This window comes from Lissotriton helveticus, chromosome 2_2 (genome assembly GCF_964261635.1).
Source record: "Lissotriton helveticus chromosome 2_2, aLisHel1.1, whole genome shotgun sequence".
Taxonomy (NCBI): domain Eukaryota; kingdom Metazoa; phylum Chordata; class Amphibia; order Caudata; family Salamandridae; genus Lissotriton; species Lissotriton helveticus.
Window position 1 is genome coordinate 84594076 of NC_136060.1, and position 25808 is coordinate 84619883.

The following is a 25808-nucleotide window of genomic DNA, read 5'->3' on the forward strand; positions in this document are numbered from 1 at the left end:
TGATGTATGGAAACGGTACATCGATGATGTGCTGATGATCTGGTCCGGAGATGGAGTTGAATTAAAAGAATTCCACACATGGTTGAACAGTAAGAGCAATGATATTCAGTTCACAATGACATATAGCTCAGTCTCCATCGACTTCCTGGACCTCACATTTAAGTCTGAAGAAGGTCTGTTATACACAGATCTATTCCGTAAACCTATGGAAAGAAATACGCTGCTAATGTATGGATCCCATCACCCGAGGAACCTGAGGGACAATTTGCCCTATGGGCAATACTTGAGGATAAGAAGGAATTGCCAGAAGAGAAACGACTACTTCAGGGCGGCTGATGATTTATCAATGCGCTTAAAGAAACGTGGATATCCAGCGGGCTTGCTCAAACGAGCTAAGAAACGTGCATGGTATCAACCACGGGAACAACTGCTTGAACCGAGGGAGAAAACGGATGAGACAAGGAACATAGTGTGTGTAACCACATACAACACGAGGAGTGCGGCTATTAAAAAAACCATAAAAAGATACTGGAACCTCGTGGCGGCGGAGCTACAGACGGAAGAACAACCACTATTTGCCTTCAGAAGAGGACGTAATATCAAAGACACAGTGATTAGAGCATTCCTAGACCCTCCTAAACAGCCAGACCTAAGGAGCATGTTGAACCTGCCACCAGTGGTGGGCCACCACAAGTGTGGTAGTTGCAAAGCCTGTGATTCTTGTCAAGAAGGATCAAGCTTCACACATAACTCAAAGACATACAAACTGCCCCAGTTCACGAATTGCAACAGCACCCAAGTGATCTATTCTATCACTTGTCCGTGTGGATTGGTGTATGTGGGGCAAACGACGCAAAAAGTTAAAACAAGAATACTGCAACATATGAGTAGACTTAGATGCAGTACAATTGGAGCCCCCCTGGTAGAGCATTATAACACCAATAAACACAAACCAGAAGAATTGGGTTGGAGAGTCTTGGAGAGAGTAACCGTAGGTGCTAGGGGAGGCTCTCTAACAAAGACAATGAATTACAAAGAATGTAGATGGATACACTCCCTAAACAGTGTACAACAGGGCCTGAATGAGAGAGAGGAAACAGCCAGACAGATGGGGCAACTGTAGGAGATAAGACCTTTGGATATCATTATCCTTCCACTGTGTATTCCTTACATTGTATGTACATGGGTAATTGTTATGCATTTGATATATTACCATACATTTTATCATTTGATGTAACCCATTGTTGCCCACTATATCTCTACAATTTTTACCTATGAGAAACCGCCTGAGATGCTTTTATGAGTAATGTCTGTACATTGTCTATGTGAATTTTTAACATTATTAATGCACAAGTGTTTCATGTTTCTATTGTATTGAATCAATGTTGCCCATATAATTGCTGGTTCCCCTGATCCAATATAGGTTCCGTGTATGGAAATTCAATTAAAAATTAAGTAGTGGTCTACATTCGAAAATCCCCTTCGTAAGCATACCAGGACCTTCTTTACACACTTCGATTTGCATACGCTACTTCGTAGTAGCGTAATGCCTAGCGAGGCAGGTTACCAAGCAACAACCACGAACACATTGTCGTCATCACGGCTTACGTGTTACGTATGGTTGCCTAGCAACGAGGCAACGTCCTCGAGACTAATGCGGAAGCAAGTGCCCTAGCTGCTACCGCAGTCAGAGTCAGAATACGAGTGAGAAGGCGGAACGGATGGCGGCCGTTCTCCCTATTCCACAAACAAACGTGATAACCACGGTGAGTACTGCCAGTATAGCGAGAAAACTTGCCCAGAACTGTGGTATACGAATGCGCTATCATTCGCATTAATACGCCTCATTTAAAATCCCCAGATGGCGGCAAATGATTAACGAGGGATTGACTCTCCGCAAAGATAAGGCAGAGAACTGTGGAGACTACATAACGGTGAGCCTAGCGATTCATACACGCTAATAGCCCTAATTTATCTGTGAACTGAAAGTATTAGTTATCTGACCTGAATCACATTCTTAACCTGCAGATCGTCGGAAATAATAGACAGACGCTCCAATATAACAAGGATACGCCCAAGTCAACCAGGATTTAATCGCTATAGAGACAGAATTCTGTCCTCACTGGGTGAGTTAACAATATCACTCAGGGCAAACTAAAATCTTTTAATTAGATTTCAATTCACTTACCTCTTGTAATTTATCGTGTCATACAGATATAACAACATAGAAGAGGAGGTCCCAACTAACATATCTCCAAGGTGTCCAACCTCAGAGGGGACCCAGGCTGTCACCACAATATCTGGTAATTTGTGATTCTAACCCCTTCAACAAAGTTTTTAACTTTTTTAAATCAACTATGTGCAAATCCAAACCTGATGGTTCTATTCTAATTGACCTACAGGCGCAATATTACCCTCCCCCGTCCTGAAGAAGACCCGCACGAGACCCTCTACTAAGGCGTCCACAGGGTCGAAACGTCGACAATATATCATAAGGACCGATCAGCCAAGTCCAGCATAAAATAGCTTACCAATATAGCGTGTTGGATTTGAGAATTATTAAATCAGAGATTGGCTTTCGAATTTCTCCCCTTTCATTACCTCCCACTCACATGTATATAGGTCACTAATTGTTTTATCACTTAGTCACAATAACTCACTTTATGTCACAATTTTCACTGTTTTGAATTGATGCGCCGTATTTGTAAATTATCAATTGTAGATAATCAATTTTGCATATATTAAGGAGTCAGTTGAATGCTAAAAGAGAAAACATGAATGAAGATTAATTCTATGATTAAAAATATGTTCTGACCCTTCCTCTTGTTTGGTTTGCACGCAATGATTTAATCTACTATTTGGTCATTAATACGTTTTGAGATACGTACAGTATTGGAAGCAATCTTGTTCACACCCGACAGGACCATTGTTGATAATATTACTGCATTGCCCAGGTTCTGAGGGATACTGGGTTACCCCATAAGAATACTTACTGCAATACAACTCCCAACAGTCCCCCTTGTCCCACCCCTGAGCAGGATGGAGCACTACCCCACCCAGAAGCACTTGGAAGCCTTTGCAGTACACCAAATAAACTTACAGGTAGGTAGCCATCCTCACTGGGAGGGCTGTGTGGGGGGGGCCTTTACTACAACTCCCACATGCTTCCTATCCCACACCCCAGCATGATGGAGTAGTCAATCCCACCCAGAAGCATGTGGCTTTCATTGCATTGTTCACCTTCACCTAACTGGTAGGTAGTCATCTTCCCAGGGAGGGATGTTTGGGGGTGGGAGGCCTGCAATACAACTCAAACAGATTCCCTTGTCCCACTCCTGAGCAGGATGGCACATTCCCCCCACCCAGAAGTACTTGGAAGCCATTGCATTACACCAACTAAACTTCCAGGTGGTAGCCATCTTCCGAGGGAGGGCTGTCTGGGGGGGAGGCCTGCAATACAACTCCAAACAGTCCCTTTTGTCCTACCCCTGAGCAGGATGGAGCACTCCCCTCACCCAGAAGCACTTGGAAGCCATTGCAGTACACCAAACAATTTACAGGTGGGTAGCCATCTTCCCAGGGAGGGCTGTCTGGGGGAGGCCTGCAATACAACACCCAACAGTCCCCCTTGTCCCACCCCTGAGCAGGATGTAGCACTCCCTCTACCCAGAAGCGTAATGGAGCAGTCACTCCCACCCAGAAGCATGTGGCTTTCATTGCATTGTTCACCTTCACCTAACAGGTAGGTAGCCATCTTCCCAGGGAGGGATGTTTGGGGTGGGGGGCCTGCATTACAACTCCCATCAGTCTCCCTTGTCCCACCCCTGACCAGGATAGAGCACTCACCCTACCCAGAAGCCCCAGGGAGGGCTGTCTGGGGGTGGGAGTTCTGTATGACTACTCCCACCATCTACAATTGTCCCCAGTACAGCTTTCCATACCACACAGATGCATGTGGTATAAAATTGACCACCTCAAGCTACTTACTAGGTAGGTAGACATAACACACTCCCTCATGACACCGCTGAGCAGAATGTAATCGTCCTCCACGGACACACAGATGTGCCACCACACAAAGTCAAATGTGAGCACGTAAACAGTAAGTATTCAGTACGTACAACCACACATTTTCCAGAAAAGTAATGGCACCATATGACAAAACCAGCCCACCCATTGCACAAATATGCACACCGACCCCTCCTTGCCACGCACAATGTGCACACAGGTAAGCAAAGAAAACTGTCACAGCTGCAAAAGTGCGACCCACCAATGCACATGTACAAGTAAAACTGGGCACAATCATGCACAGCACTCACTCATTACTGCATCGCCATTGGGCCCAACCAACAGGGACCATTTCAGAAATGAGAAAGCACGTGTGGTGGTTGAAATCAAGATATGCACAGTACAAAGGAATGCAGGAGAATACAATGGCCAGTCCATGGCTAGATGCGTCGTCTGCCAGGTCAGACAAATCAACAAGGGGTCAACAATGAAGCACATGTTGTGCTGGGCCCTACATGACAACAGGTCCCTGTGAACATGAATTTAGCAAGAGTTGCATGCAATGCATTGAATCCTCACACCATGGACTAGTAATGCATGTACCACTGCATCATGTCAGGAGGCACAGTAGTGCACATAGCAAACAATGTGATGACCATTCAATTGAGTAATGTACAGTGGATGACACACAGCTAACACAAAGCTTGCGGAGTGCACCACAATGAGCACAGGTGACCAAGAACTTACTGCAGAGGACAACACCAGCAAACTGCAGAGCCAGTCTCGCCCCCGGTACATGGAGTCTCAGATGTAGACTCCCAGGCTTCTCAGGACGATGAGCTCGAGGCCGGCCCATCTGGTGTGCCAGGGAGCAACAGGTCCCAGGACCCCATCCTCCCCACCAACACATCTGCTATAACACCAACTTCACAGCAGGTCCCTGCTGTTACGGCCTGTGCATCCACCGCCACCGGCATTACCACTACCACCACCACCAGTGCCGACTGCAACACCCTCCCTGTCGCAGAGGATGACCACCTCAGACCACCAACTGAGATTGGCAGGGAGAGTATGCGGGGACCCACAGTGGTGAGGAGACAGGTTCATGGCAGCAGGGTAGGTGGGAGGGCCAGGGTCACCTCAAGACACCCGGAGGCTGGGACCGAATCCCTGGACCACATTACCAGAGCCCTTGGGATATACCAACAGGCCCAGGGACAAAGTGGCTGGTCGTATGACCTGTTATGCGAGCTCATCCTGCTGATGAGGTCCATCGACACCCGCATTGGACAACTGGTGGACCTCTTGGGCCAGCAATTGGCGTTACTGAGGGACAGGCCACAACCAACACCTCCAGCTCCCTCTGGTGGGCCGCAGGATGAGTCTTCACCATCCTCCCCTACACCAACAGAGAGGGGTGAGTCCTCAGACACCACTGGCACCACAGCAGGGCTCACCCCTGCCAAGTGACCAAGGGGCCAACTGAAGAAGAGCCTGGGAGTATCTGGAGGCAAAGCATCTGTCTAATGCCAGTCACAGAGCCAGCCCTGATGGCAGCCCTCTTCACCACTGCATTGACTGTTTGGACTGTCCATCCCCATACTGCCTTGTGAATCGCATCTGTCTGTTGGACTGGGTCACCACATCAATGTGGTAACTACTCTTTCATCTTATTTAGCATGACTGTCAACTCACTGCTCCAACACCACTTCAATGTAAATGTACATCTCCCCTCACATGTCAACGTTGGAAATAAAATACCTTACACACATTTTTTGTGCCACCTCTGTCTTTAGTGCAGGATGTACAGTCTTCAACATGTCCACAATGTATCAGGAGTATGTACTGTATGTAGGCAAGGAAAGGTTCAAGGCACCTAGGGAAACACAACAGAACAAAAATCACTGATATGAGTATGGCATCACAGACATTATACAACTCCTACCATCTACATTAGCCAACATGCAGACGTCACAATGTGCAACAAATGTCAACATACACATCCCGTATACATTCACAAATGACATGTCTCAGTAACATAGCCACCCACTGCTGAGTTTACAACTGGCTGTTGTTACAATTCGCACATACCCCTTCACGACAAAAGCAATATCACTGGACAATGTGTATGTTGTACATTGTTACGCACCTTCAAGTGAAGTAGCGGGTGATGAGCTGTTGACGCATGTCACCACCTTCCTCCTTTCCACTGTCCTCATCACTGGACTCAGGTTGGTGTGCAGATGGGGGCCTTGGGTCCTTATCATCATCCAGGAGCAGGGGAACCTCCTTGCGAATGGCCGTTTGTGAAGCATGCAGCACGCCACTACCATCTGACACATCTTCCTGAGCAAGTGTGCCAGTGCACCTCCGGTTTTGTCCAGGCAGCAGAAACGTGACTTCAGCAGACCAAAAGTACGCTACATGACACAACTTGTCCTCCCATGTGTCTCATTGTAGTGGACTTCAGCCGGGGTCCTGGGATTCCGCAGTGGGCTCAGCAGTTGGGATATGCAGAGTCACCTAGGTATGACAAATAGACATGGCAATGTTGCACAGGCAGAGGGCAGCAGGTCACACACCCAGGACACCATACGACTAGGCATACTCACCCACAATCCATGCACACTCCTGAAGCAGATTAGCCAGCAGCTGGGGCACAATGCTGTTTCACAGGATGTAGGAGTCATGGGTTGAGCAAGGGATCATGCGAGATGATCATATCAGCCAGGCACACCACTTGCACATTAATGGAGTGGTAATGTTTGCAATCCCGGAATATGTGCTCACTTGCCTGTGGTGGCACAAGACCGACGTGTGCAATCAATGGCACCAACAACATGGTGGATTTGCCCAAGAGGATAGAAGTCTCCCTTCACAGCTGGCAATTCAGCACCCCTGGGGAATTGGATATATCTGTCCTTGTATATCATCATGGCGGACAGACCATCACGAGGCACCATGCTGAACATTGGTTGAGACATCCCAACAGCGCTGGCCACTGTCTCCTGGAACAATCCAGTCGCAAAAAATTGGAGTGCTGCCATCATTTTATTAGTTGGGGTGACAGCTGTTGGATAGGTCCGCCGAGGCTGCAGGTGGGGATCCAACATATCACAAAGTGTTTTCAGGGTGGCTCTAGCAAGACGGAATTTGCAGATGATTGCCACATCCTCCATGTCCTCCAGCACTGTCAAGTGACGAAGCAGATTTGACCTCCTCCCAGTTGAGATGAAAGTGGACAGATGTCAATGCAATACATCAGCAGATGTGCACAGCATATCATGTTCTGGATGACACAGGTAAAAAAAATACTGGCTCAATAATTGTGTGACACACCACCTTACATGTGTGGACGTTTGAGCTACACAAAGGGCCCACCTCTCTAACTACAATACACAAGTACCTCAAACATCACATAGGTCCATGTGTAGGTTAATTGTGATATGGCCACATTTCACATGTGCGTGCCTGGGAGCATGGCATCCAGCAACTGTGTAACAAATCAACACCACTGGCTCATACTTGGCTGCTGTACCTGTCACACCTTAATGCATCATCTCAACCTGGCACATATCCACAAAACAATGACCACAGTTGGCGCAGAACTGACAATTGTGTGTATGAGCAGACAAAAGAGGCCATGCAAGTGACTACATCATACAGTGAGGCGAGCATTGTTGTGAATATCATGGCAACTCAACACATTGACATGTGTACACATTGTAGAGTTCACGACAACACTGTCCTGCCTCATTAACCATCATATTCATATGTGACATGTGAGGGAGTACATGCCAATCTACCACACACATACGCAAATATGGCATTTGTAGTGACCAGTGGAGTCAATGGAACATTGGCATTGTGTGCACAATGATGTGCCATTGACCATGTGGCCAGTGTGCACTGTTGATGTGTGCCAGATGGCCATTGCCATTGTATGGCACCCGAATCGGGGTAGCTACCACCTGGACCCGGCGGTGTGTCACCAGCACCCCCCTTCACACAAGTGCGATAGTGATTGTTATGGAGACATGCCCAAGTGACAGTTGGCATGCTCCGCTACCCAAATCACAGTGCCTCATGTCATTGTATGGCACCCAAATCACGGAGGCTACCACCTGGCCCCGGTGGCATGTCACCAGTATCCCCCATTCACACAAGTGCGGTCATCATAGCCATATACACATGCCCAAATGGCGGTTGGCATGCTCCGTTACCCAAACAGCGGTGGCTACCGCCTGGCCTTGGTGGTGTGTCACCAGCACCCCCCATTCACACAAGTGCAGTAGTCATAGCCATAGACACATGCCCAAATGGCGGTTGACATGCTCCGCTACCCAAATCGCGGTAGCTATTGCCTGGCCCCGGCGGTGTGTCACCAGCACCCCCCATTTACACAAGTGCAGTAGTGATTGGTATGGAGACATGCCCAAATGGCGGTTGACATGCTGCGCTACCCAAATCGTGGTAGCTACCGCCTGGCCCCGGCGGTGTGTCACCAGCACCCCCCATTCACACAAGTGCGGTAGTGATTCGTATGAAGACATGCTCAAACGGCAGTTGGTATGCTCCGCTACCCAAATCGAGGTAGCTACAGCGTGGCCCCGTTGGTGTGTCACCAGCGCCCCCCATTCACACAAGTGCGGTAGTCATAGCCATATGCACATGCCCAAATGGCGGTTGGCATGCTCTGCTACCCAAATCATGGCAGCTACCGCCTGGCCCCAACGGTGTGTCACCAGCACCCCCCATTCACACAAGTGCGGTAGTCATAGCCATGTACACATGCCCAAATGACGGTTGGCATGCTCCGTTATCCACATCGTGGTAGCTACCGCCTGGCTCCGGTGGTGTGTCACCAGCACTCCCCATTTACACAAGTGTGGTAGTCATAGCCATGTACACATGCCCAAATGGCGGTTGGCCTGCTCCGCTTCCCAAATCACGGTAGCTACCGCCTGGCCCCGGTGGTGTGTCACCAGCACCCCCCATTCACACAAGTGCGGTAGTGATTAGTATGGAGACATTCCCAAATGGCGGTTGACATGCTCCGCTACCCAAATCGCGGTAGCTATTGCCTGGCCCCGGCGGTGTGTCACCAGCGCCCCCCATTCACACAAGTGCGGTAGTCATAGCCATATGCACATGCCCAAATGGCGGTTGGCATGCTCTGCTACCCAAATCATGGCAGCTACCGCCTGGCCCCGGCGGTGTGTCACCAGCACCCCCCATTCACACAAGTGCGGTAGTCATAGCCATGTACACATGCCCAAATGGCGGTTGGCATGCTCCGTTACCCACATCGTGGTAGCTACCGCCTGGCTCCGGTGGTGTGTCACCAGCACTCCCCATTTACACAAGTGTGGTAGTCATAGCCATGTACACATGCCCAAATGGCGGTTGGCATGCTCCGCTTCCCAAATCACGGTAGCTACCGCCTGGCCCCGGTGGTGTGTCACCAGCACCCCCCATTCACACAAGTGCGGTAGTGATTAGTATGGAGACATTCCCAAATGGCGGTTGGCATGCTCTGCTACCCACATCGCGGTAGCTACCACCTGGTCCCGTTGGTTTGTCACCAGCACCCCCCATTCACACAAGTGCAGTAGTCACAGCCATCTATACATGCCCAAATGGCAGTTGGCATGCTCCGCTACACAAATCACGGTAGCTACCGCCTGGCCCCGGCAGTGTGTCACCAGGTCCAGCACTCCCCATTAACACAAGTGCAGTAGTCATAGCCATATACACATGTCCAAATCGTGGTAGGTGTGCTCTGTCACCGCGGAGGCAGTTATTGGATGCTTTTGAAAGAGGCAGACCTCGACCTCCAGTTGCTGCAGCTTGGCAACTTTGACACGACCCCAGGGGGCTATATATGTGTGGGAGGGAGCCTCACAGTTCCACTGCTCCCAGAGCCTGCTGCCAGAGACCCCTGACCTGCTGCTGCTGCCTTCAGGGACTGCTGCCAGAGACCCCTCATCTGCTGCTGCCTCCAGGGACTGCTGCCTGAGACTCCTCATCTGCTGCTGCCTCCAGGGACTGCTGCCTGAGACCCCTCATCTGCTGCTGCCTCCAGGGTCTGCTGCCTGAGACCCTTCATCTGCTACTGCCTCCAGGGACTGCTGCCTGAGACCCCTCATCTGCAGCTGCATCCAGGGACTGCTGACTGAGAACCCACATCTGCTGCTGCCTACAGGGACTGCTGCCTAAGACCCCTTAACACCCAATTCCACTGCAGTTGTTCCATGTCCACAGTGATGGCAAGGACAGAGAAGGTATGTGCCAGTCCATTTACTAGCGAGGAGCTGGAGGTCCTGGTGGATGAGGTGCTCACACAATACCCAAGTTTGTATGGTGCCCCAAATGTTGTGGTAAGTCCTCAGAAGTAGAGGTGCAGGGGGGGGGGCACACATGAAGTTGGACTGATGCAGTATGTGCTTGAGGGAGTGGGGTTGTGTCATGCTGTCTCCAGGGGGAGGATGTGTGTCCCAATGTCACAGTTTTTCCTGCCTGCAGTTGCAGGTATGAGTGGACTGTGGTGCTTTGTCAGCCATACAGTGACCCAGTAGGTTTGCCATGCAGGAGTCAGGACAGTGATTGCTTGGCTGAATGGCTGTGTGTGTGTCTGTTGTCCATCTCAGTGTGAGACCAGATGGTCAGCACAGTGCCCGCCCACAAAGACAAGGACACATCACTTCACTTACTGTGTATTTCCTACGTTTTTTCTCAATGCACTGCAGCTATGCGCCATCTCAGCCCTGTAGATTGCACACTTCCGGCCTTGTGTTGAGGTATTTCGGTTTGTGAGTCCATGTCCCTCAATGCGACACCCATGACATAGTTATCGATTCACAGGGCAGGGACATTGAGTGTTGCACAGTCTTGGACACAGTGAGTTCACCCCCAGACACAGGTCGATATGTGATGTGTGTGTTGCTCTACCAAAAAATGGACTGGAGATGTGTGCAGGCCACATAGGGGCTTCAGTGCTGGCATTCTGCATGTATGTGAGATGTGAAGGGACTGTATTCCCCCTCACAACTGCTTGCAATCACATCAGTTTATCCCATGCAGATATCCCATGTGAGATGTCCCCTAGTCTCTGATGGACATATTGTTGCATTTGTAATGAGTTAGTATCTTGCTGCTATACTGATAGATGTTGGAACATAAGACTGTGTCACTGATCATTTCTCTCTCTTGTCTCCCATGCCTGTAGCTTAAGATACACCAACATAAGGCCATGTGGAAGGCCATTGCAGCAAAGGTTCGAGCTCTTGGGGCCTCCAACCGATAGCGCACCCACTGCCACAAGAGGTAGGACGACATCCGCCGGCTGGCAAAGAATATGGCAGAGATGACCTTCGGGCTGATTCCTCGTGCTGGACGTTTGACACGTCGCAGCATGACACCACTGATGGGCCGCATCTTGGCGGTGACTCAGCCTGAGCTGGATGCACGTCTGAAGGAGCATCAGCAGCTAGGCAGGGATGAGTATTTGGGGAGGGTGACTTTGGCTGGGAGTGGCTGCATGTGTACAGGGCCTGTGCCAGCTCTATCCTATGTGATGTTGGTGAAGTGATGCAGTGTTATGTAAGTGGCTGCTGGGCTGGGTGCCAGTGCCATCCATTTGCCCTACATGTTCTTACAAAGGACATTCTCCATGCTGTGCCTTCCCATTACAGTTTGAGTTGTGCTTTTCAGGTTTCTTCAGCATTGGGTTAGTCTGGGGAATCACATTGGGAGTGAACAGCAGTGTTCCTAATCTGAGTGTGACTTCATCATTGCGTCCATTGCATGCACCCAAAATGTTGAGGCCTAGACATCTGACAACAATGTGCACCAGTGTTTGGGCCCCAGGGTACAACATGGTGGTTGGCATGGGCTCTTTGCCATTGCGGACTGTCATGTTGTAGTCAGTGTCTGTGTTGTCCCCTCCTGTTCCATCCAGGGCTTACATTGGCAACCAGTGGTGTGCCCAATAAACACAGAAAAGTCTCCACCCAAAAATGAATGAGAAGTGTGCCTAAAAGGTCACTCAAAATACAGTCTCCCTCCCAGGAGGCAAAACAGACAATTGTTGTATGGAATAAATCCAAGGATAGAAAATGTAATGAATATTCATATATTCAACACAAAAAACATTAAACACAAAATAATATCAATCATAATAATGCATTCCCCACACTCATTCATTCAAAGACACAGGCAAGCATACCGCATATATTCCACACTCATACTAGGACAGACATCCTGACCCAAATGGATCCAATCAAATGACTCAAATTAACAAAAATAAACAAGGGCGGCAAACCACATGGGATCAATACATTCACAAAGTTTCAAATTGATGAGAATTTCTCTTGAGGCAGGATAGGTATGTTCCCTGCACAGCTAGACAACAAAAACCAAATAAATGGCAAGGTACTTCCTAATAGTAAATCAGAATCCGAAAGATAACAGCAATAAATATATGACAAAGGACAAAATCCAGGTAGGCTTAACATAAAGCACAGGTATGTGGTAAGATCCGCCAAATTCTTTGGTTGGTGAGAACAGTGCCGACATACGTTTCGGTGACAGACCTATAACGGGTGTCACTTTCCTCTGGCCATAGATCCTCAAAGGGGATACAGTGGTGAAAAAATCTGGAAATATTATATACATATACGTTAAAAATTAGGCAATTTAGAGGCCATCTATGGCTCACAGATATTATCTAACAGAAGGATATCAATGCCACAAGGGTGGGAGGGAGACAACAGCTGAACTATAAGCAAGGATAGGAAGGCATTAAAAAATGGGACCAATGTGCCAGGAGGAAAAAATGACAAAACGGGGACTTTCACCCAAGCCAAAGTGTGAGCATATGGACATGGTGATCTGAAATATAAAATATAAAGGCCAGCCTATAGGCAAGGAATGGGAACAAAAACAAAAATTACACCCGGAAATACAGAAATGTGCACAAGAAAAGGCAAAGAGTCAAAGATATAGAGGGGTGCCCAAGCCCAACCCAAAGTCAGACATACCTGAGAACTGGTGAAGCGTAAATGAGCACACAGAATATAAAGAACAAACAAAACCTGTAAGGAATGAAAAAATAATAAATAACAAAGAGACCTCAATAATGTCGTAAAGAAACATTAGGAATAATTAATCTTGTCAGGTTATGGACAATACTCACCTCAAAGGAATAAAGTCGCACACATACAGAGCGGCGAGTAAGTGGCAACAATTCAAGGTGAAGGAAGGATATCCGGGGATCGTGGAAAAATATGGCAGGACAAGGGTCTCTAGGAGAGAAAATAGAACAGGACAATACAGTGAGATTCTAAGCGCAAATTGCAAGACAGGATCTGCAAAAACAAAACAAGGCGGGCAAGAGCCAGAGTCCTTCGATGATTAAGAGGGCCAGGGCAGTTTCATTAGCATTACGGCATGGATTAACAAACAAAAATGATAGTGGCTAAAGATATCCAAACAGATATCAAATCAGAACAGGGAGATACAGTGAGATTCTGGGTGCGAAACAAAAGACAGGATCTGCAAAAAAACATCAGGGTGGGCAGGAACCGGGGTCCTGCGATAATTATGAGGGCCAGGGCAGTATCTTTGGCATAACGGCAATGGTTAACAAACGAAGACTGATGGAGGCTAAAGGTGTAACGCAAGGACATAGTTACCAGAAGTTGAAAAACAGGTAAAGTAAGTACGGCTGCTAGTGGGCCGAGTTTTCACAGGAGAGAGTATACCCTTACCTGACTGAAAACTTTTATACATCAAACAACTCTAGTCAGGACACCCCCACTTATAATAACTTGGGCAACATGAGGGTTACCACCTTCTCTGACACAACGGACTCTGAAGGTGAGTCACCATCTCTTAGAGACTATTATCCTAGACAGGGCTATAAACCCAGACAGGACTTTGATCGACCATCTACCAGCAACCAACATTTTTTAGGCAACCGCCGGGGCAATTACCACCCCCCTCCCAGGGGCCAACAACAGAGGGGCTTCTTTACAGCCCAAGACCAGCCCCAGAAATATATTCAAACCTGGAGCAACCAATACTGGAGACGATAACATCCATCCCAGTGTTCAATCTATCTTCATTCAGTATGGATCGCCCTACTGAAACACTGTTAGCCAAGGGGTTGTCTTTTGTACCGGCTGCGGCTCTCAACAAGTTTGAGTTACTATCGGACCTCCATGCCTTTTTCCGCAAAGTCCGCCTGAAGAAATTCTTTTTTGAGAATCAACACACTGACCAGGATATTAATCTATCGGGCCTTCAACCTCCTTCGGAATTCACTCCGGGTTTGGATATTGTTGGCAATGAAGTAGAATTTTTTTTTAAATCGGTCATTAATAAAGACCATAAGGCCATCAAATTTGTCCCCAGACCTATTTTCAATACATCCAAGGAAGAAAATGAGGCATTATTGTCCCTTAAGAGCAATCAACTTGTTACCGTAAAACGTTGTGACAAGGGTGGGGGCATTGTCCTCTTTGATTCCGTTGATTATTCCTCTAAGATGCACGATCTCCTTGATTCCCCTGATCACTATAAAAAGATCAGGTCTGACCCAGAACCTAAATTGAAAGCCAGAATTCTTAGATTGGTAGAATCTGCAGTTATTAGAGGAGACATATGCCATAAGGAGGCCGACTTTGTGACTCCACGAAATACTGGAATACCTATTATCTATGGCATACCAAACACACACAAAGATGAAACCAATCCCCCCTTGAGGCCTATTGTATTGTATCCACAATAGGGTTAGCGACGGAACCACTTTCTAAATATGTGGATCAGTTTCTCCAACCACTTGTCTCTAAACTTCCATCATTTATCAAAGACACGGGACACCTGATTTCCAAGTTGGAAGGTGTTACATACAACCCGGACCGAGAGGTGTTAGTCACCATGGACCTCGAGTCCTTATACACTAACATATTTATTTATTTATTTTATTTTATTTATGCATTTTATATAGCGCGGACTTTACCCGAAGGCGTCAGAGCACTTCACAATAGGAACAGAAAATTACAAATGAACAAATGATAAAAGCAGACGATAAGTTACATGAGGTAAAAGTGACAATTGTGAGCAAACAAAATACATGAGGTAGCAAACAGTGCATTACAGGAGGACAGAGTGACAAGTGTGCAGGTTACAAGTGAAAACAAAGTACAATTAGAGGTAATATACTGCAATATATGCTAGACATTGAGACACAAGAACAAACGTTATGTAGGCAATGGTGGCACTTGTGCAAGTATCAAAAGCAAACAAAATATGAGAGGTAGCAAACATTGTGTTACAAGAGAAAAGTGGCGTGTGCATGTTACAAAAGAGTACCAAACACAAGTACAAGGATAATACTGCAATAAATGGCATACACTCCAACCACACGAACACACTGGGAAGGCACTTCCATAGTCATGGAGAATAGAGTTTTCAGTAATGGGAGGTCTTCCTTCAGATAATAGAGAGGGCATGAATTAACTTTGGAAGTGTCTTTGAAGGAGGAGAACTTTGAGGTCAGTTTTGAAGGCCTGGGGGGAGGAGGTGGTCCGGAGCAGAGGCGGAAGTGAGTTCCAGATTCTCACCGCGTTGCCTGAAAAGGATTGGGCCATCGATCTTTCCTTCTTGAAAGTGGGAGGTTTAAGCAGTAGATATTCAGCATTACGTGATGGTCTAGAGCCTCCAGAGAGTTTCAGTTTATTCGCCAGGTAGCGAGGAGAAGAGGAGTGCAAGGCTTTGTGGGTGATACAGGCAGTCTTGAAGATAGCTCTAGCCTTGATGGGAAGCCAGCGGAGGGTGGATAACAACTGTGTGATGTGGTCGCTTCTTTTGGCCCCATAAATGAAACGAACTGCTGAATGGAGAACAGATCTAAGGGGGGACAAGTGGGATTTGGGGAGGCCAGTAAGAAGAGAATTGCAGTAGTCCAGTCTGGAGAGGAACAGCGATTGCACCAGGGTAAGGTCCTGCTCCGGGAAAAAGCGACGAATTCCCCAAAGAAGGCGCAGTTGGTATCGAGCAGACTTTGCAATGGAATTGATGTGGGGGATTAGATTGAGTTTTTTGTCGAGTATGACACCAAGGGATTTTGCGCTGTTGACAATGATGGGTTTATTGTTGAGTAGATTCATCTGATCCATCCATGATTGAACCGGGGGAGGAGAGAGTGAGGAGGGGAGGAGGAGGAATTCAGTTTTGGAGGGATTCAGAATCAGTTGATGAGTTGACATCCAGTTTTGAATGGAGTCGAGAGTAGAGCTTAGGATGGAGAGATCGTGAGTGGAGGCAACCTTGAGGTAGATTTGAGTGTCGTCTGCATAGAGATGATAATGGATCCTGGATTTACTTAGGAGATTTCCCAGTGGTTCTAAATAGAGATTGAACAATGTGGGTGCAAGTATAGAGCCTTGAGGAACACCTTGAACTACCGCCACAGGAGGTGAAAGACTGTTCGCTATTTTGATCATTTGGGATCTATCTGAGAGGAAGGAGGCAAACCATTTAAGCACAGTGCCCTCCATGCCCATTCTCTGTTGAAGAGTGTTGAGGAGGGTGTTGTGATTGACAGTGTCAAAGGCTGCAGAAAGGTCTAGGGGAATTAGAAGACAGGACCCCCCCGAATCGAGTATCCTCAGCGCGTCATCAACCACTTGCAGTAGGGCTGTTTCAGTGCTGCAGTTTTGGATGAAGCCGGACTGACAACTGTCAAGAAGATCATTGTCCTTGATATGACGAGAGAGTTGTTTCGCTACACATCTTTCTGTGATCTTCGCAAGAAAGGGTAGATTAGTGATGGGGCGGAAGTTGTTGAGGTCATTCGCATCAGCAGTGGGTTTTTTAAGCAACGGGGTAACCAGCCCAGTTTTGAAGGAGACAGGAAGGGAGCCTTGACAGAGGGAGAGGTTGACCATAGTGGTGCAATAGGAAAGAGAATGGGTATAGAAGTCAATGGCAATGGCACTGGGGATGGGGTCCAGAGAATGGTTGGAGGGCTTTGTTTCGCGGATGCACTTGAAGAGGGCATCTTCAGATATGGAGTCAAAGTTCTGCCAAATGGCTGTGGATTTGCGCTCCTCGTCAGGGCAAGGGAGTTACACAGCAAGATAACCCCTGCTCACCCCCTTGGTAACGTAGCACGAGCAGTAAGGCTAAACTCGGAGGCAATGTGAGTTAAGTATTTGCGCATGCACCCCAGCAACAACACCTAAGGACCACCACAAAGAAAACTCCACACAAGGTTATATATAATAATAGCCTTTGTATTATACCAAAACACATTAGATAAAAACACACACTTTACAATGTGCCAACAGGCACAGGCAGAATTTACAGGGGATATGTACAAGACAGGGCCACCTGGACCACTGTCAGGAATCAGCACTTTTAGAAGTAACACTTTTAGAACATAGCACATAGAACGTAAAATTACTGTAGCACACATCCAGTAACTACTGGTAACCAGGACCTCACTAGCACCACCTGTACTAGGAGAACAACCACCTAAGTATCACAATACCTGTAGGGGTATAAGCACATAACACATGATGCATAACATACATTCAGAGGGGCAGGGAAGGAAAACACATGATGCCTAAAAACATTCAGAGGTGTAGGAAATAACAATTGCGCAGAAATTACCTTAGCAAGTAAATCATAAGTTGCGCAAAACTCACATTAGTCACCACCTCTGACTGTCCCTAGGCCAACTGGCCTCTCTAGGGCTAGGATGCCCTGTGTCCCAATGTCAGGGGCCTAAGCGTAGCAGTTGCCCACAAAGTGCTGGGCAACTGGTGCAACCAATGGGAGGGCCAACTTGGGAGCCTCGCAGGCTCTGATCAAACCAACTGACTGTCCCCTGAGCCTCGCTGGGCTCGCAGAAACGATGGTGGCACTCCAGAGCCTCTCTGGGCTCTAAACAAGCAAATTGCCCCCTGGTAGGTGGAGTCCCCCCTCCGGGGACTCTGGAGAAATGTGCGCGTCGTTTCGAGTCCCTCTCGGGGACTCAGTGACCAAATGGGGGGGCTGGAGCCTCTCGGGGCTCTGAGGACAACTGTGCCGCCCGTTGGAGTCCCTCCTGGACTCTAAAAGAATGCCCCTAGGTCGGACCCTCTCAGGCTTGAAATGCCCACTGCGCACCAAATGCCCCCGGGAGAGTGAGCACACAGGGGCGGGCGGGCACAGGCAATGCGTCCCGACGCCCCCCTCTTCAACAAACCACCCCGGGCCACACTCACCGGCACTGGGAGGCTGCCGGTCGTCTCCTGGGGCGGCTCCGACGGGGCAGTCACTTCTCTCTAGAGCCTCCAAGGCTCCCTCGCACTCCTCTCCTACTGTGCGACGGGGCTGTCTCCACCACACGGGAGCCCCGCCAGCGACCGCAGCACTTCTCTGTCCCTGGGCTGCACGGCGGGGCTCTCCAGCTGGTCTCTGTTTGCTTCCGGGCCGGTCACGTGGCCATGGGGATTCCTCCAGGGAAACGGAAGTCCCGCCCCACCTCAGGCGCTCCTCAGCCTGACTTCCGGTTTCGGTTTCTCCGTCACCCGGGCCGCGGCGGCGATTCTCCTCTGGGCAAAAGAGGGGCGGGCACCCTCGAAATGGAGCCACAACCCAGCTGCAAGGTCCCTGGCGGGGTGGGCACCTGCCAGGGGACTCAAGAGGCCGGAACATGGCCACAAGCGGCGTGGGCAGCCGCCAATGTAAAAATAGAGCGCTCGGAGTGCTAGGGGCTCAAAAAAAGTGCTTCCAAGCGCTAGGTGCAAAATAAAGCTCTCCCAAGCGCTAGCAGAGCAGAAAACATAAAGAGCTCCCAGGCGCTAATGAATACAGCGCTCCCAGGCACTACAGGGCAAAGTAAAGCGCTCCCCAACGCCAGGAGCCCCTAAAGTCCAGTTAAAGTCCTTCAGGAGGTGGGGGGCAATGCTGGGCCCAGAGCCAATTCACTGGGCCTCCAGGCAGGGAGGCAGTCCAAGTGGCGGTCCTCCTGCCCAGCAACAGCAGCAGCCCCCTCAGACAGGATCAGCAAAGAACAACATTCATGGGGACACAGCCCCTTCTTATACTCTAAAATCCTTTGTCTGTAGGTGCAGGGTGGGGGGAAACCAGTCGCAGCTGGTTTTGGTGCACCCTTGATGGCTCAACCACCCCTTTCATCCACTAGGGAGGCTAGGGTCGTTAGACGCACCACAGGGGGCGGAGCCAGCATTGTGTGGGGAAAGCCTGGCCCCATTCAGGAACCAGGTGCAGCCCTCCCTCACATCACTCAGGCTGATCTCTCCACTCACTCCTGGGCAGACCCATCCAGACTTCCTGGAGCCAGGCTTGCCAGACAGCTCCAGCCAATCACACTCCAGCACCCTCACAGCACAAGTAGAGCCATGTCTAGAAGTGGCACTTCCATACTAGACACACACACGCCGCATACATCATTTCGCAGCATTCAATCACACGAGTCTACACATACCAGACTCGAGCCTGTACACCCCACGCATCAGGAACTACCAGGGACACATACATTCCCCATGCATTCCTATGGGAGGGCAGGCCTATCTTACCACATGCACTCAGAGTGCGCACGCACTTTCCACTGGGACACACTGAAAGTGCGCAGAACCCAAAAATCACCATCACCAGATCACCATTAAAAGCAAAAAGTTTAGGGGTGAACCTGCCAGAAGGGCCTAGTCCAACAGAGAGGTATCATTGAACCAGGTCTCTGTGTGGAAGATTAAGTCAATATTGTGAAAGGTGATGGTATCGGAGATTTCAAGTTTGTGTTTTACTGCAGATCTGCAGTTGTGGAGCAGCCAACGCAGCTCTGTCGAGACTGTTGTGGTGACGGGGGCACTTGGGCTCTGAAGGGTGATCGGGATATTGTACTTATGCGGGGGGTGCTCGGGAGGGTTTAGGTGGATGCCTGGTTCTGACAGAGGAGATTGTTGGAATAGTGTAGATAGTAGGGTTACTAGGGGATGCAGGATGACAAAGGGTGGCGTTCAAGGGCTTGTGTGTGTTAATGAGGTTTGTGGACGACAGGTTGAGCTTGGCTGTATTGGGGTGAGTGGGCAAGGTGCATCTCGTGGGAAGGTGGGAAGGAGTAGAGGTGCATGGAAAGGAGGAAATCTTGGAGCTTAAAAGTGAAATGGCAGCTACAAGCTGGGAGATGGAAGTGATAAGAGAGCCTAGCTTATTTTCCAGAGAGAGTAAGGCAGAGCATGGAAGGTTGGGTGGCTCGATGGAAACAGGAGGGGATGGAATTGGTGGTGAAAGGCAGGGAGAGGTGGGGGGACAGGAGGTGAGTTGGGGTATGGGGTTCAAGAGTGGGGAGAGGTAGAGGTTAAGAGCGGGAGTTGGTGAGTTGGAGGTGAAGGGAGAGTTGCCTTTGTTGGCATTGCAAGAGGGAGAGGAATTAAAGACATATTTAGGGGTAGATTTGTGCGGAACAAGGCTGTAAAGTGGAAGGAGAGGGGAGGACTTTGTGGAGTCATGGGAATGAAGGAGGTTTGGGAGGAAAAGAGGCGAGGTGGTTGTAGAGGTACTGTCAGCTAGGAGAGGTGGCTGTGAGGGAACGGGCATCTGGTAGAGTGAGGGGGTTGAGAGAAAGGGAAGTTGAGGAAAGGAAGTGGTTCTGCTGGGCCCGAGGGAGGTAAATGAAAAGGGTTACCAAGGGGGGAAAGGGAGTAGCACTGCATTGCTGGAGGAGTGGGAGGGAGGAGAGAGATGCAGTGGGTTTGTGGAGAAATCGGGGTGAGTAACGAGGGGAGGAGGGGGTAGAAAAGAAGAGGGGAGGGAGGAATAAGGGGAGCGTAGGGAAAGTTAACTGGTGGAGAAGGTTGGAGGAGAGGTGGACTAAAAAGGGGAGTGACAGGAAGGAATATGGGGGAGGAGAAGAGATTGGAGTACCGGGCTGGTGCAGAATGGGCAAGGAGCGTATTAGCTAGAGGTAAGGCTGAAGTGAAGCGGGGTGGGACATACTGTGAGGGGGAGGAATAGGAGAGGAGGTCATAGGGGAGGGGGAGGGGGAGGGAAGAGGGCCGACCTGTGTTTCTCGAGAGTGCAGCCAATTGGAGTGTAGGGGGTCAGGGGAGGAGAAAGGGAGTAATGGGTGGAGCTAGAAGGAGAGTCAGGGGAAAACCCGGTCGCAGAGGAGGGGAGTAGGGAGGGGAATAGGTGGTCAAAGAGCGAGAGACAGGTGTCTTTGCCTTAGATCATGACAGTACCGTTGTTATAGAGTGAGATAGTGAGGTAGCCCTTGATACACGCAGAGGGGTACATTTTTAGTTGTTTCCCATGAGGGATAGAGGAGGAGGAAGTGACGTTAAGGGAATTGTAGAAGCTGGTGGACCAAGAGGAGGTGTTGTGAGTGAAGACAATTTAATCGTTTTTGAGCCTCCCAAAGCGACCATTGCAAAATTGATCAACAAAGAGGGAATCCCGGAAACGTTCAATATTGTTATGCTTCAATCGTTTTACTATAGCTTTAGTCTGGTTGGGAGGATAATTGATTTTGTAGCAATTAATTCCAGCCCTAACTCAAGTGGTGGCCATGTTGGGAAAGTGAGGCGGAGGAGGGTAGGGGGGATATGAGAAGGTGAGAACGGTGTTACTGGGAAAGCGGTGGTGAGGAGAAGTAAAAGAGCATAAAGGGAGCACATATTCCAGACGTTGGGTTAAGATATCAGAACTAATGTGCCATCCGGGAATTGAGGTGGGTATTTGTTGGGCCCTTCATCTAGGAATACATGATACCACCTAGCACTAGATAATATTTACAAGGGAATTGTTTACGTATGATAGGACCAACTTGACCACTTTCAGAACCTTCACAAAGCAAATATAGTTGAAGTAGAACAGGATATAAACGAAAACCCAGTGACCATTGGTGAACTCTGTACCTAACACCAGCCTGTTAACAGAACCACATTCGGCACCAACCGCATTGTACGCCCATGATCTCAAAAGACTACTATTGGACCCTAGGCTCCTGAGAATCACTAACGTTAGGGGCAAAGAGCATAGGGTGGAGCAAAATCTGACTAGCAAAATCTAAATATGTACAACAACCTCGTCATTTTAAGACCACCTGTGGAGGTACTCAGAACAGTGTGCGGAAATCATATTACTTGAAAAACATTTCCTAGCACCACATATAGGTATAAGGGCTGGTGCCCAACAAACCTCGCAGTCTCCCTGGCCAACTGGCCGTGAATCCATAGTGTCAATGGTGCTGCCAATGCAGCGGGAGTCCTAACTCAATCAGAACTGGCCCCACGGATAAAGTTGCCTAAATGTTACAGCTGGCACTACATGCCGCCCAGCTGTAAAAGGCCTAAACGGTGCAGCTGGCACTACTAGCTGCGCAGCTGTAAAAGGCCTAAACGGTGCAGCTAGCACTACTTGCTGCGCAGCTGTAAAAGGCCTAAACGGTGCAGCTGGCACTACTTTCTGCGCCGCTGTAAGAGGCCTAAACGGTGCAGCTGGCACTACTTGCAGCGCAGCTGTAACTTAAGTATTTCATGAGCACCTCTTCCAATGGTTTACTAGGAAATGTAATTAAAATTGCACTGTAAGTTGTACCATTTAACCCAAATTTCACAAGCGTTGCAAAGAAAGGCGCCGAACCGCTGGAGAAAGTCAGGTGTGTTCCTTTGCTTGCTGGCTCGGTGCTTTTGAGGGGTGAATGAACTTGCATTTTACCACTTTCGAAGATTTGCTTTTGAAGCAAGAAGCTGGGCTGGAGGGAGTGACATTTGGGAGACAAAAAACACAGTTCGAGGTGACCTCGAACCGCAATCTGAAAGGAAACCGAGAGGGATGGAAAAACCCACTAGAAGGGGGGGGCCTGTAGCAGTGGTGGGGCCCTGCCCCTTTTGGTATTCCCCTTCTCTTGAGCTTTCATCCAGTATTGTTTTTCCCGAGTTTTGTTTTCTTCTCCTCGAGGCCGAATCCCGCTCCGCTTCGAGTTTCGTTTCTTCTTCTTCTCCCTGTTGTCACTGGGGTGGGGGAGGGGTGGGAGCGGAGCACTCCTGCAGCCTTCTACATACCGCAAGCAGGTACCCTGCGGGTTGTTGAGGGACTTCTAGAGAATGAAACCGGACTCCACAATTCGGCATTTATTTTACAATGGGGGCTGCATGCGCTCCGAGTGTAGCATGCCTTTACATGGGTCATTTTGAGTCCCTATAACAAATTGGCACCGTTCAGCGAGAATGTCACCCTCTGGTCAAGATTTATTGACAATATTTTTTTCATCTGGCAGGGAGATCAAGAGATTCTTAGTGAATTTATCCTATGGATCAACTTGCTTAACTCTAACTTAAAATTTACTGCACACACTAGCAACATCAAATTGGAATTTTTGGATGTCTGGATTGGACATCAAGATCATCAACTCACTGTGTTCCTCTTTACCAAGCCAACGGCATAGAATACACTACTCCATTACAGTAGTTTCCACCCCAGACACCAGAAGCACGGCATTCCATTCAGGCAGTTCCTGCGACTGCGCAGGCACTGTACCTCGATTAAAGATTTTATTGTCCTCTCTGAAACCCTTAAAAGAAACTGTTCCTGAGAGGATACCCTGACAGAATTATCAAACATTCTTTCAAACAAGCCAGATATTTTAATCGTGATACCATGTTCCAACCACACACAAGAGAACCTCTAGATCAAATTGTATGTGTCCTCAAACACTCCACCATGGACAATTCTATCAGACAAATCATCAATTTCATATGGCACCTTTAGAACCTTGGAAACCACATAGGCAATTTAGACAAACCCATCTTTGCCTTCAAAAGTAATAAAACCCTTAAGAATTACCTGGTCCGGGGTAAAGATGAGAAGGATAAGCCACACATACAGAAATCCATCACAGGAGACAACTCTGTCCGTGGCACCCACCGCTGCGGTTCCTGCCAGGCATGCTCTAATGCCATGGTCACCGATCAGGTGACAGTTAGTGAGTATTTGGTAAAATTGAAACAAATGACTAATTGTAGAACTACAAATGTGATTTATGCTGTCCTGTGTCCGTGTGGCTTAACGTATGTTGGAGAAACCGGCAGAGAAGTCAGGTTTCGAATGGGGGAACATAAGTCCAATATTAGGACTCAGAAACTCACTGCACCATTGGTTGCCCATTGGCTTGACAGGAAACATACTGAATCCGATTTCCGTTGGATTATTTTGGAAAAAATCCATTGTAACAAAGGAGATGACACCCTTTCTATTCGTAGAAAGAGAGAAGTTTTTTGGATTTTCACATTGAAAACGAAAGATATGAGCCTGAATGAACATATTCCCTGGGAGAATGTGATTTGCTAACATGTTGTCCTTTACTCGCATTCATGATTCCAGTATCGTGGACCTTATTTGTCCTCCTATTGCCATTATGCGTTTTAAATTTGTCTTGCCAGACTTCATTCTCTTCCCGGCAGTGCCTCCTGAACCTGTGTAAGTCCCTTCCGTTCTTTGGCGTCCTTAGCCCCTTATGTGTCCGCCACCTAGTAAATGAATATATTTGTTGGTGATCCCTGCCATTTCAACTTGCGTAACCCCTTTCTTTTCTTTGGCGTCTTTAGCCCCTTATGTGTCCGCCATCTAGTAAAGTATATATTTGTTGACGATCCCTTATGGTGCCCTCCCACGATTAAGTCACAAGGGGGCGGGCCCGCGCTGATTGACTTCAGCATATATTTTGCTTCCGGATTGTGCTTATTCTTCTGCCGCATCCGGACCTACGCACGGACGTTGCATCTCGACGGAGTTTGCTATACTGCAGGTGAGCCGCCCTCGTCCCCCGGAGATTTCCACTTTTGTTGAGCCCGCCATGATGCTCATTGCTATCTCGCCTGATATCTTAAGACAGTACTTTGTTCCTGCTTAGATACTGCCTTCTGTACCTTCTAACTGACGACATTGGACTTTACTCTCCGCAGATTGGGCCTACTAACAGCCGTACTTACTTTACCTGTTTTTCAACTTCTGGTAACTATGTCCTTGCGTTACATCTTTAGCCTCCATCAGCCTTCGTTTGTTAACCATTGCCGTTATGCCTATGATACTGCCCTGGCCCTCATAATTATCGCAGGACCCCGGTTCCTGCCCACCCTGATGTTTTTTGCAGATCCTGTCTTTTATTTTGCACCCAGAATCTCACTGTATCTTCCTGTTCTGATTTGATATCTGTTCGGATATCTTTAGCCACTATCATTTTTGTTTGTTAATCCATGCCGTAATGCTAATGAAACTGCCCTGGCCCTCTTAATCATCGCAGGACTCCGGCTCCTGCCCACCTTGTTTTGTTTTTGCAGATCCTGTCTTGCAATTTGCGCTTAGAATCTCACTGTATCGTCCTGTTCTATTTTCTCTCCTAGAGACCCTTGTCCTGCCATATTTTTCCACTATCCCCTGATATCCTTCCTTCACCTTGAATTGTTGCCACTAACTCGCCGCTCTGTATGTGTGCGACTTGATTCCTTTGAGGGGAGTATTGTCCATAACCTGACGAGATTAATTATTCCTAATGTTTCTTTACGACATTATTGAGATCTCTTTGTTTTTTTATTATTTTTTAATTCCTTACAGGTTTCGTTTGTTCTTTATATTGTGTGTGCTCATTTACGCTTCACCAGTTCTCAGGTATGTCTGACTTTGTGTTGGGCTTGGGCACCCCTCTATCTCCTTGACTCTTTGCCTTTTCTTGTGCACATTTCTGTATTTCCACGTGAAATTTTTGTTTTTGTTCCCATTCCTTGCCT